The 12,655-nt window shown below is 38.5% G+C and overlaps 1 protein-coding gene and 1 pseudogene across 6 annotated transcripts in view; one reads left to right on the plus strand and one right to left on the minus strand.

Moving 5' to 3' along the window:
• The window catches only part of COBLL1 (cordon-bleu WH2 repeat protein like 1), a 165,208-nt gene that overhangs the window by 67,435 nt on the left and 85,118 nt on the right, over nucleotides 1-12,655 (minus strand). The window lies entirely within an intron of this gene.
• On the plus strand, nucleotides 6,162-6,959 carry LOC309809497 (hypoxanthine-guanine phosphoribosyltransferase-like; annotated as a pseudogene). The gene has a single exon. The product of its transcript is annotated as a hypoxanthine-guanine phosphoribosyltransferase-like (transcript).

Below are 12,655 nucleotides of genomic sequence, written 5' to 3' on the forward strand. Positions count from 1 at the left end.
CTTAGTGGGTGCTTGCCTGGTGGTGCAGTGGTTGACAGTCTGCCTGCCAGTGCAGGGGACATGGGTTCGAGCCCTGGTCTGGGAAGATCCCACATGCCGCGGAGCAACTAGGCCCGTGAGCCACAGCTACTGAGCCTGCGCGTCTGGAGCCTGTGCTCCGCAGCAAGAGAGGCCACGACAGTGAAAGGCCCACACACCGCGATGAAGAGTGGCCCCCGCTCGCCGCAACTAGAGAAAGCCCTCGCGCAGAAACGAAGACCCAACACATCCAAATAAATAAATAAATAAATAAATTAATTAATTTTTTAAAAAATGAACATCTTAGTGTTCTCTATTATTATAATAAAGCATTTGTCACCTTTGGTCCTGAAAATTGGAAAGCATATTGGGAATCAAACCACGATCCTTCCACAATGAATTAGAAATCCAACAGGGAAGATGCAGTATGTAAGTAATTAAACAACAAATACAAAGCAAAAAAACGAAGTGTCATAAAACAGATGAGTAACCTTGAAGACTCAGAGCAATGAGAGCAAGCTAAAATGAGCTCTGTGGGGATGTGAAGGCAGGTATTAAGGTAACTTCAAAGAAAAAAGGGACTCAGTTCTTGAAAGAATAGTAGTAGTTAGGAGGAAGAGCCTGTAGGATCATTTATATGTTGGTTCCCGACTGCGATCAATTTACATTAAATTCAGGAATGTGTCTATCCAGTTAAAGTTTGCTTACTACATGGTATAGTCTAGTGAAAAGAATACCAGGCAGAGGCCTGGATTTGGCCTGAATCCTAAGTAGATTTAAGACTTTGTTAACTTACTTGATCTCTTACTCACCAGCAGAAGTTTTAAAATACCTTTTACCTACTCACATCTCTCCCAATGTTTTACATTTCTTAGTTGAGATGATTGGAAACAATAACAAAATTAAATTAAATGTCACCCAAAGCCAAAAGTACAGTGAAAATAATCAAAGCTTTTAACATAATCGAAGCATAGGAAATTCTGGTAAAGCAGAGTAATACATCAACGTGCAATAACAACTGTAATTTACGGCTTAGACGAATGCTAGTTTTCATTAATATGTTAAAAATGCAGTAACTGCCATTGAAGTCCCCCCACCCTTTTAAATGGGAATGATGTTTGGGCCAGTTTCCTGCTCAAGGGATTTCCACATAAGCTCCTCAGAGGCCACTACCTTCAACAGTTACAGCAACAAATTTTACACAAGGTTGGTGGAGAGAAGGTTATACTGAAAAGATATTTGAGATAGAAACCTTTCCTGTGTCAATGCAAAAATTCACCACTCAAGTCCTAAAAATAACAAGCCACAGTAAATTATCGTTTAGGTAAACATCATTTTATTCATGAAAATTATCTCAATATTATATTCAATGTTCATAATGAAAATTAAGGTACGATTCCACGTTATGCAATAACTGATCTTTAAAATACCCAAACTTAATTTTAACAGAGAATTCAAATTACCATTTGAATGGTATCCTGCTACCACTACTGACTGATTTTTTTTATCACTTGATCTACAAAGCACTTCAAAATCATGTGTCCACTGTAATCATCACTCCATCCCTGTCAATATTAATATCCTTAAAATAAATGAAAAGGAATAAGAGATGCTCAGCAAAACAACAGAAATCTACTCAAATACCTCTACTTCGTTTGAAAGAAAAAAATCTTTCAATTGTATATGAGATATATCAATACTTGTATCCTTACTAAGCTACTCAAGTCCAATGGGCTTTCATCTGTTTGCTTTATTTATATAGTATCCTCATAGATTCAGAGAAATACTATACAAAGATACAGCTTTGATATTAAAGACAAAATAAAAGAACGGAATTATAAGTCTTAAAACAATAGGTTTTTAAAGTATCACATTCTAATGACCAAAAAGAAATTTAACAGCCACCCTCTCTCAGTACAGAGGGCTATCAAACATTAGATGCATTATGGTAAGTGTTGACAAGACGGTCCTTTGAAGTACAGTATCTGGCAATGTTTTGATGGTTCCTACCTTACGCATTTCAACTATAAAGTGGAGATCAGTTCTTCAAAACAATTTCTTAGTGTGTCTCTCTGGGTTTAATGAAACAAGAGAAGATTATATTAAACAAAAATCTGTCCCAATGGTTGGCATAACACTGTGCTATGTGCTTGAGGGAAAGCAATTAAGAACAAAAGGTCCCTTTTCTTGATGAGCCTTATATCTAATCAAAGTAAATATATCTAAGTGGCTTTAAAAGATAAGCAGTGACAAAAGGCAACAAGGGGACTCCTAAGGCATTATATGACTCTTAACAGACATTTCTCTTGTCAAGGTCACCACCACCAATCATCTATGTGTGTTCAAATCTAATAGATAATTATACATCTCATCTCACATTTGAGTAAGCGCCTAAATTCCAATAAGGACACACTTCACAGCTGCTCAAGCCCTCTGCTTGGGATTCTCTTCCCTTGACTTTGTATGACAATACAACCTACTGTTTCCTCCTTCTTTACTGCCACTCCTCAGTCTCAATGCCATTATCTCTTTGTCTGATTTCTAAGTGTTGAGACCACCCCAGGGCTCCTTGTCTGCCCCCTTCTCTTCTCTTCTACAATCCTCAGGCCCAAGTAATTTCATGAAATTCCATGGCTTTAAACACCATCTGCAAGTTGATGACTCTCAAATTCAGGGTTTCCAACCCTGACCTGTTTATTGAGTTCTGACTTATATGCCCAATAATCTCATGGTCTTTGCCATTTGAATGTCCCACAGGTATCTCAGAATCAAAACTCTTGATTCTCCTCTCTACCCCTAGTTCTCATCCAAGCGTCCCCCAAGTCCCCCCCATCCCTGGGAATGGCTCCACACTAACCCCCTTGTTAACTCAAGCAAAAATTCTAGGTGTATTTTAATTCCTCTCTATGCCTATCTCCTATTTCCAATTCATTATCAAGTCTTGTGGGCTTTTAGCTCTAAAACACATCCTGAACCTGTATACTTTTCACCAGTTCCTCTGCTACCACCTGGCAATTAAGCCATCAGCTCTTGACTGGACTGCTCCAACAGCCCCCTGACTTGTCTCCCTGCTTTCGGCTCTTGTCCCTTAAAATGTATTATTCTCTGCAGTAGTCAAGAGTGATCTTTTTTTTAAAAATATATTTATTTATACTTATTTATTTTTGGCTGCACTGGGTCTTCAGTGCTGCACACGGGCTTTCTCTAGTTGTGACAACCAGGGGCTACTCTTCATTGTGCCGCACGGGCTCCTCATTGCAGTGGCTTCTCTTGTTGCAGAGCACAGGCTCTAGGCACACGGGCTCTAGTAGTGTGGCGTGTGGGCTCAGCAGTTGTGGTTCACGGGCTCTAGAGCGCAGGCTCAGAGTTGTGGCGCATGGGCTTAATTGCTCTGCAGCACGTGGGATCTTCCCGGAACAGGGCTTGAACCCGTGTCTCCTGCACTGGCAGGCAGATTCTTAACCACTGAGCAACTAGGGAAGCCCAAGAGTGATCTTTTAAATATGTAAATCAGACCACATCACATCTCTGACCCTTCACTGGTCTCCCAATACATTGAGAATAAAACCAAATTCCTGTTCTTGGTTTGCAAAGCCCTAGATGAGCCAGCCTGGTGGTTCTCAAAGTGTGATTTCAGAGCAGCACCTGGGACCTTGTTAGAAATGCAAATTCTCAGGCCCTACCCCAGACCTAAATAATCAGAAACAGAGAGGGTAAAGCCCTGCAATGCACCTTCGACAAAACTCTCCAAGTGCTTCTGATGCATGCTAACGTCTAAGAAATCACTGAGCCAGCCCCTGCCAACCTCCCCTGTTTACTCAGTTGCAACTCCCCGTGTAATTCACACTGGCCTTCCTTCCCTTCCTTCACATCTGAGGGACTTGCAGAGCTGCTCCCTCTGCCCCAAATGTTTCCACCACAGAGTTTCAAACTGCCTGCTCCTTCAGCTCATCCAGACAGCAGATCAAATGTGTCCTCCTTGTATAGTGGTTCTCCGACCACTCAAAAGAGGGGGCCAACGCCTAGCCCCACCCATCTCAGCCCACGCTTCACCCAGTGGTGCTCAAATTTGGCTACACAATGGACTCACCTGAGGACTTTTATAAAATGCTGAGGTTCAGGCCCCACACTCGGAAATTCTGATTTACTGGCTATGGGGATTTTAAAATCTCCCCAAGCAATTCTGAAGTGCAGCCAAGTTTGAGAACCACTAGTCTAGTACAACGCCTGACAGACAGTAGGTATTCAATGAGAGTTAATGATTTACTTTCCTAAGAACTTTGTAATGTCTGAAACACTGCCAGAAGGTTGCTACTTAGGTCAATCAAGTTCTTGTAAATTCAGGAAGTTCTCAGAATCACTCAATGTAACAATCTTAAAAGTAGTCCCAAAGTTTAATAATAACTTTTCCAAATTTAAATTCCCATTATATATATATTTTTTACATCCCAACTTAGCTTTATATGGTTAGCATTTTTACAAACATCACATTGCTTCTTTTTTTTAATTTTATTTATCTCTTTATAAGCAGGTTCTTATTAATCTATTTTATACATATTAGTGTGTATATGTCAACCCAAATCTCCCAATTCATCCCACCCCGCCACCTGCTTCCCCCCCTTGTTGTCCATACGTCTGTTCTCTACATCTCTGTCTCTACTTCTGCCTTGCAAACCAGTTCAACTGTATCATCTTTCTAGATTCCACGTATATGTGTTAATATACGATATCTGTTTTTCTCTTTCTGACTTACTTCACTCTGTATGACAGTCTCTAGGTCCATCCACGTTTCTACAAAAGACCCAATTGCGTTCCTTTTTATGGCGGAGTAATATTCCATTGAATATATGTACCATTTCTTCTTTACTCATTCATCTTTTGATGGGCATTTATGTTGCTTCCATGACCTGGCTATTGTAAACAGTGCTGCAATGAACATTGGGGTGCATGTGTCTTTTTGAATTATGGTTTTCTCTAGGTATATGCCCAGTAGTGGGATTACTGGGCCATATTTTTAGTTTTTTAAGGAACCTCCGTACTGTTCTCCATAGTGGCTGTATCAATTTACATTCCCATCAACAGTGCAAGAGGGTTCACTTTTCTCCACACCCTCTCCAGCATTTGTTGTTTGTAGATTTTCTGATAATGCCCATTCTAACCAGTGTGAGTTGATACCTCATTGTAGTTTTGAGGAAGGGTGTTAGCTCTTCTCTAAATGTTTGATAAAATTCACCTGTGAAGCCATCTGGTCCTGGACTTTTGTTTGTTGGAAGATTTTTAATCACAGTTTCAATTTCATTACTTGTGATTGGTCTGCTCATATTTTCTATTTCTTCCTGGTTCAGTCTTGGAATGTTATACCTTTCTAAGAATTTGTCCATTTCTTCCAGGTTGTCCATTTTATTGGCATAGAGTTTCTTGTAGTAGTCTCTTACGGTGTTTTCTATTTCTGTGGTGTCCTTTGCAACTTCTCCTTTTTCATTTCTAATTTTATTGATCTGAGTCCTCTCCCTCTTTTTCTTGATGAATCTGGCTAATGGTTTATCAATTTTGTTTATCTTCTCAAAGAACCAGCTTTTAGTTTTATTGATCTTTGCTATTGCTTTGTTTCGATTTCCTTTATTTCTGCTCTGATCTTCATGATTTCTTTCCTTCTACTAACTTTGGGTTTTGTTTGTTCTTCTTTCTCTAGTTCCTTTAGGTGTAAGGTTAGATTGTTTGAGATTTTTCTTGTTTCTTGAGGTAGGCTTGTATTGCTATAAACTTCCCTCTTAGAACTGCTTTTGCTGCATTCCATAGGTTTTGGATCATCGTGTTTTTGTTGTCATTTGTCTCCAGGTATTTTTTGATTTCCTCTGATTTCTTCAGTGATCTCTTGGTTATATAGTAACGTACTGTTTAGCCTCCATGTGTTTATGTTTTTTACCGTTTTTCCCCTGTAATTGATTTCTAATCTCACAGCATTGTGGTTGGAAAAGATGCCTGATAGGATTTCAATTTTCATAAATATACCAAGGCTTGATTTGTGACCCAAGATGTGATCTATCCTGGGCTTTCCTATGTGGTGCTGCCTCCTGCTTGGCCCTGCTGCCAGCTTCCTCCTCCCCAGTCTTCCCTCAGCCCGCACACCAGCCAGCTCCGTTATGGTGACCCGCAGCCCCAGCATCGTGATTAGTGATGATGAACCAGGTTTGACCTAGATTTATTTTGTATACCTAATCGTTATGCTGAGGATTTGGAAAAAGTGTTTATTCCTCATGGACTAATTATGGACAGGCTCGAGATGTGATGAAGGAGATGGGAGGCCACCACATCGTGGCCCTCTGTGTGCTCAAGGGGGGCTATAAATTCTTTGCTGACCTACTTGATTACATCAAAGCACTAAACAGAAAGTGATATATCTATACCTATGACTGTAGATTTTATCAGGCTGAAGAGCTACTGTAATGACCAGTCAACAGGTGACATAAAAGTAATTGGTGGAGATGATCTCTCAACTTTCACTGGAAAGAATGTCTTGATTGTTGAAGATATAATTGACACTGGCAAAACAATGCAAACCTTGCTTTCCTTGGTCAAGCAGCATAATCCAAAGCTGGTCAAGGTTGCAAGCTTGCTGGTGAAAAGGACACCTCAAAGTGTTGGATATAGACCAGACTTTGCTGGATTTGAAATTCCAGACAAGTTTGTTGTAGGATATGCCCTTGACTATAATGAATACTTCAGGGATTTGAATGTTTGTGTCATTAGCAAAACTGGAAAAGCAAAATACAAAGCCTGAGAGTTCAAGTTGAGTTTAGAAACATCTGGAATCCCATTGAAATCACCAGGAAAATGATCAGATGTTCTAGTTCCGTGGCCAGCTGCTTAGTAGAGCTTATTGCATGTTATCATCTAAGAATTTTATCTGTTTTGTATTTTAGAAAGGCCAGTTGCTGCATTCCCGAACTCTTTATTTGCACTAGGAGCCTATAGACTATCAATTCCCTTTGGGTGGATTGTTGTTTGACGTGTGAATGAAAAATCTCTTAAACCACACCACTACTGAATGAAAATATTGAAATTGTACCTGTAAGAAACATTGACAGAGAAGAATATATTAGTTTTTTAATTGGTATTTTAATTTTATATATTCAGGAAAGAAGTGACTGAATATTGTTAATTATACCACTGTGTGTTTAGAAAAGAAGCAGTCAGTTTCATATCAGTGACCGCATTGAGAGGTATCGTTATGTTGGATAAACCATATGACCTGGAGTTATTTTAGTAGGTTTCAGTAGTATTAGCTGTATTTTCCCTCTTGTTCAGATTATTTCTGGCAAATCTTTGTCAACACTTCCTTTTAAATACAGGTAAATAAGTTCTAAAAACCTACTACTTTTTGAAGTCTTCAATGTAAAACTCCTTAAAAAAAAATCCTTAAAAAAATCCTTAAAATCCTTAAAAGGCTGTCTCTTTAAAAGAAAAAAAAAGAAAGATGTGATCTATCCTGGAGACTCTTCCATGTGCATTTGAGAAGAAAGTATAATCTGCTGTTTTTGGATGGAATGTCCTATAAATATCAATTAAATCTATCTGGGCTATTGTATCATTTAAAGCTTGTGTTTCCTTATTAATTTTCTGTCTGGATGATCTGTCCATTGGTGTGAGGTGTTAAAGTCCCCCACTATTATTGTGTTACTGTCGATTTCCTGTTTTAGAGCTGTTAGCATTTGCCTTATGTATTGAGGTGCTCCTATATTAGGTGCATATATATTTATAATTGTTATTTCTTCTTCTTGAATTGACCCCTTGATCATTATGTAGTGTCCTTCTTTGTCTCTTGTAATGTTCTTTATTTTACAGTCTATTTTATCTGATATGAGTATTGCTACTCCAGCTTTCTTTTGATTTCCATTTGCATGGAATATCTTTTTCCATCCCCTCACTTTCAGTCTGTATGTGTCCCAAGGTCTGAAGTGGGTCTCCTGTAGACAGCATATATAGCAGTCTTGTTTTTATATCCATTCAACCAGCCTGTGTCTTTTGGTTAGAGCACTTAATCCATTCACGTTTAAGGTAAATACCGATACATATGTTCCTATTACCATTTTTTAAATTGTTTTGGGTTTGTTTTTGTAGGTCCTTTTCTTCTCTTGTGTTTCCCACTTAGAGAATTTCCTTTAGCATTTGTTGTAGAGCTGGTTTGGTGGTGCTGAATTCTCTTAGCTTTTGCTTGTCTGTAAAGCTTTTGATTTCTCTGTCGAATCTGAATGAGATCCTTGCCGGGTAGAGTAATCTTGGTTGTAGATTCTTCCCTTTCATCACTTTAAATATATCATGCCACTCCCTTCTGGCTTGTAAAATTTCTGCTGAGAAATCAGTTGTTAATGTTATGGGAGTTCCCTTGTATGTTATTTGTCATTTTTCCCTTGCTAGTTTTAATAATTTTTCTTTGTCTTTAATTTTTGTCAGTTTGATTACTATGTGTCTCAGTGTGTTTCTCCTTGGGTTTATCCTGCCTGGGACTCTCTGTGCTTCCTGGACTTGGATGGCTATTTCCTTTCCCATGTTAGGGAAGTTTTCGACTATAATCTTTTCAAATATTTTCTCGGGTCCTTTCTTTCTCTGTCTTCTCTTTCTGGGACCCCTATAATGTGAATGTTGGTGTGTTTAATGTTGCTCCAGAGGTCTCTTAGGCTGTCTTCATTTCTTTTCATTCTTTTTTCTGTCCCACAGCAGTGAATTCCACCATTCTGTCTTCCAGGTCACTTATCCATTCTTCTGCCTCAGTTATTCTGCTATTGATTCCTTCTACTGTATTTTTCATTTCAGTTATTGTATTGTTCATCTCTGAAAAATTAATTCTTCTAGGTCTTTGTTAAACATTTCTCGCATCTTCTCGATCTTTGCCTCCATTCTTTTTCCAAGGTCCTGGATCATCTTCACTATCATTATTCTGAATTCTTTTTCTGGAAGGTTGCCTATCTCCACTTCATTTAGTTGTTTTTCTGGGGTTGTATCTTGTTCCTTCATCTGGTACATAGCCCTCTGCCTTTTCATTTTGTCTGTTTTTCTGTGAATGTAGTTTTTGTTCCACAGGCTGCAGGATTGTAGTTCTTCTTGCTTCTGCTGTCTGTCCTCTGGTGGATGAGGTTATCTAAGAGGCTTGTGCAAGTTTCCCGATGGGAGAGGCTGGTGGTGGGTACAGCTGGGTGTTGCTCTGGTGCCCAGAGCTCAGTAAAACTTTAATCTGCTTGTCTGCTGATGGGTGGGCCTGAGTTCCCTCCCTATTGGTTGTTTGGCCTGAGGCAACCCAGCACTGGAGGCTACAAGCTCTTTGGTGGGGCTAATGGCAGACTCTGGGAGGGCTCATGCCAAGGAATACTTCCCAGAACTTCTGCTGCCAGTGTCCTTGTCCCCACGCTGAGCCACAGCCAGCTCCTGCCTCTGCAGGAGACCTTCCAACACTAACAGGTAGGTCTGGTTCAGTCTCCTATGGGGTCACTGCTCCTTCCCCCGGGTCCTGATGTGCACACTACTTTGTGTGTGCCCTCCAAGAGTGGAGTCTCTGTTTCCCCCAGTCCTGTCAAAGTCCTGCAACCTAATCCCACTAGCCTTCAAGTGGTGATTCTCTGGGAACTCCTCCCATTGCCAGACCCGCAGGTTGGGAAGCCTGATGTGAGGCTCAGAACCTTCACTCCAGTGGGTGAACTTCTGTGGTATAATTGTTCTCCAGTTTGTGAGTCACCCACCCAGAGGTTATGCGATTTGATTTTATTGTGACTGCGCCCCTCGTACAGTCTCACTGCAGCTTCTCCTTTGTCTTTGGATGTAGGGTATCTTTTTTGGAGAGTTCCAGTGTCTTCCTATGGATTATTGTTCAGCAGTTAGTTGTGATTCTGGTGCTCTCACAAGAGGGCGTGAGTGCATGTCCTTCTACTCTGCCATCTTGAGCCACCCCATTATATTTTTGCTTCCTTTTCTCTAAGAAGGAAGGTCCTTATGGAAGGAAGGAAAACATAAATTTCTCTTGATATTTTTCACTGAGTTATAATTTATACACAGAAAAATGTACAAATATAAGTGAATACATTTTCACATATATATACACACTCAAGGAAACCCCACACAAAGATATAGAGTAGGAAAGTGTATCTATACATTAAAAATTAAATATTAAATTTCTCATATCTGTCCCATAAATGTTGCTGCAATTTCATCTCGTCTCAGGGTTTTCCTAAATATCTTATGTGGGATGTTTATTTTATGCACAGTTAAGAAAGTCAAACATCAACAAGAAGAGAGATGAGAAAAGCCTTCAGTAGAAAAGGGCGTATCAACGGAGGAGATAAAAAATTCATCAAAACAAATAAGCAAAGTTGAAAAACAGGCTTGAAAGCAATGTAAACAATGAGTCACAAGACAGTCAACCATATTATTGGGCACCCACTGTGTTCTCAGTGCTATGGAAAGAATCTGGGTAGATTAAAGAAATACCACATGAGGTCCTCTAATACCAGTAGCTTAAAAATGAAATTAGTCCAACCAAACAATTTCAAAGATATCCTAAATGGACCCTACAAAAACTAACTTAACTGAATGCCTGTCTAGTTCCAGGAACTGTGCAAATGTTTTACATAGATAATCCCTTAACAAGTGTTATCCTTTTTAAAAAAAACTAGTATCTTATTAAATTCTTAAACATTTATAGAGATTAGCAAGTAATTTTTCTCCGAAACAAACTGAGACTTCAAAACCATGACCCAGTGCTCACTTCATGCCCCATTCACTCTGTGCATAGGCTTCTGCTCAGTAGGTAATACATGTCAGTAGCAACTGGGCTCATCATCATCTACTGAAAGCTTCCTTTGAACTTCGTATTTGTTGCCTTGCAGGCAATGTACTGATATATGGAAAAGTCACTGCCGTTTACGGAAGTTAGCCTGAAAAGGTAAATAAAAAATGTGCTTGACACTACAATTTAAAAATTCAAAAATGATTAAAAAAAACATGGGGAGAGAGTGCTATGCAGAACTTTTTGGGCTTCTTTTCTCTTTGCCATATAAAAATTAAGTATAAAAAGCCCTATAAAGTTATATTTCTACTTTTTCAAAAGAGGTTAAATACTTATTAAATTTAATATAAAAAAATCATCCACAATTGAATTGTTTTACTTATTATGTTCTCTGAAACAACAAAATAGTAAATGTAAAAAAAGAAATTTTCTTCTCTAAAAGGAAGTTAATATGTTCTTAGTTTGCAACCTAGATGTCCTTCAGTAGGCCAATGGACAAATAAACTATGGTACATTCAGACAATGGAATATTATCCCATTATTTCCATTTTTTCCACTAAAAAAGAAATGAGCTGTTGTCATGAAAAAACATGGAGGAGCCTTAATTTCATATTACTAAATGCAAGGAGCCAGTCTGGAAAGGCTGCATATTGTATAATTCCAACTATATTACATTCTGGAAAAGGCAAAAATATGGAGACAATAAAAAAGATGAGTGGTTGCCAGGAGTTGTGGGGAGAGATGAACAGGTAGAGCACAGAGCATTTTTAGAGCAGTGAAAATACCCTACATGATACTATAAAGATGAATACATGTCATTATGTTTTTGTCAAAACCTGTAGAATGTACATCAAGAGTGATTACTAATGTAAACTATAGACTTCAGGTGATTATGATGTGTCAGTGTAGGTTCAGTTGTGACAACTGTACCACTCTGGTGGGGAATACTGATAATGGAGGAGGCTGTGCATGTGTGGGGACAGGGGTCTATGGGAAACCTGTATCTTCTGCTGAGTTTTGCTGTGAACCTAAAACTGCTCTAAAAACATTGTCTTAAAAAAAAAAAGAGTTCTTAGTTGGAATGTTTTTTCAATTTTCAAAAGCACACTAGGTAAGGAACTGAAATGTGGATGTTATAATTATTAAAATATATGCACATATGCATGTTAAACAGTGGGAATGTTTATGTCAGCCAAGCAAGCACACTGGTAGATTAACCAACCATAAAATGAAAGCAGAAGTTGCTTTCAAGTCACAATCTCAATAATCTACTCTCAAATATGTACTTTGGTAAATACCAAACAGCATTTAGTCATCTCACTCTGTTAAAGTTTTAAATCTATGTTGAGGAGTAGTGTGTGTTGGCATAAACTGTATTCAAAGGCATAACATTCACTGCATACTGATAAAGAAAAGTCCTTGGAATGGATTTTCCAAGTTAAGTTTCCTAGCTACAAGTTTTATCAAACATTGGCTAGAAAAACTACTTGGAAATAGTGTCTCACAGTTTAGAAATATTAAAATCTAAAGTAGCACCTGATACAAAAATTAACCTAAAGTTGATCTAAATGTAGAATATAAAACTATAAAATGTTTAGATCAAAATGTAGTAGAAAATCCTTGGGACTAAGGCTTAGGCAAAAGAATCTCAGACATGACATCAAAGACACAATCCATAAGATTTTTAGAATATCAAGAAACTAAACTTCATCAAAAAGTAAAATCTTCTGCTCTGTGAAAGACCCAGTTATGAGGATAAAAAGACAAGCCACAGACTGGGAGAAAATATTTGTAAGTCACATAGCCAACAAAAGACTTATATCCAGAATATAGACAGAGATCTCAAAATGTGATAGTAAG

Source organism: Mesoplodon mirus, assembly GCF_964341445.2.
Source record: "Mesoplodon mirus genome assembly, chromosome: 8".
NCBI lineage: Eukaryota > Metazoa > Chordata > Mammalia > Artiodactyla > Ziphiidae > Mesoplodon > Mesoplodon mirus.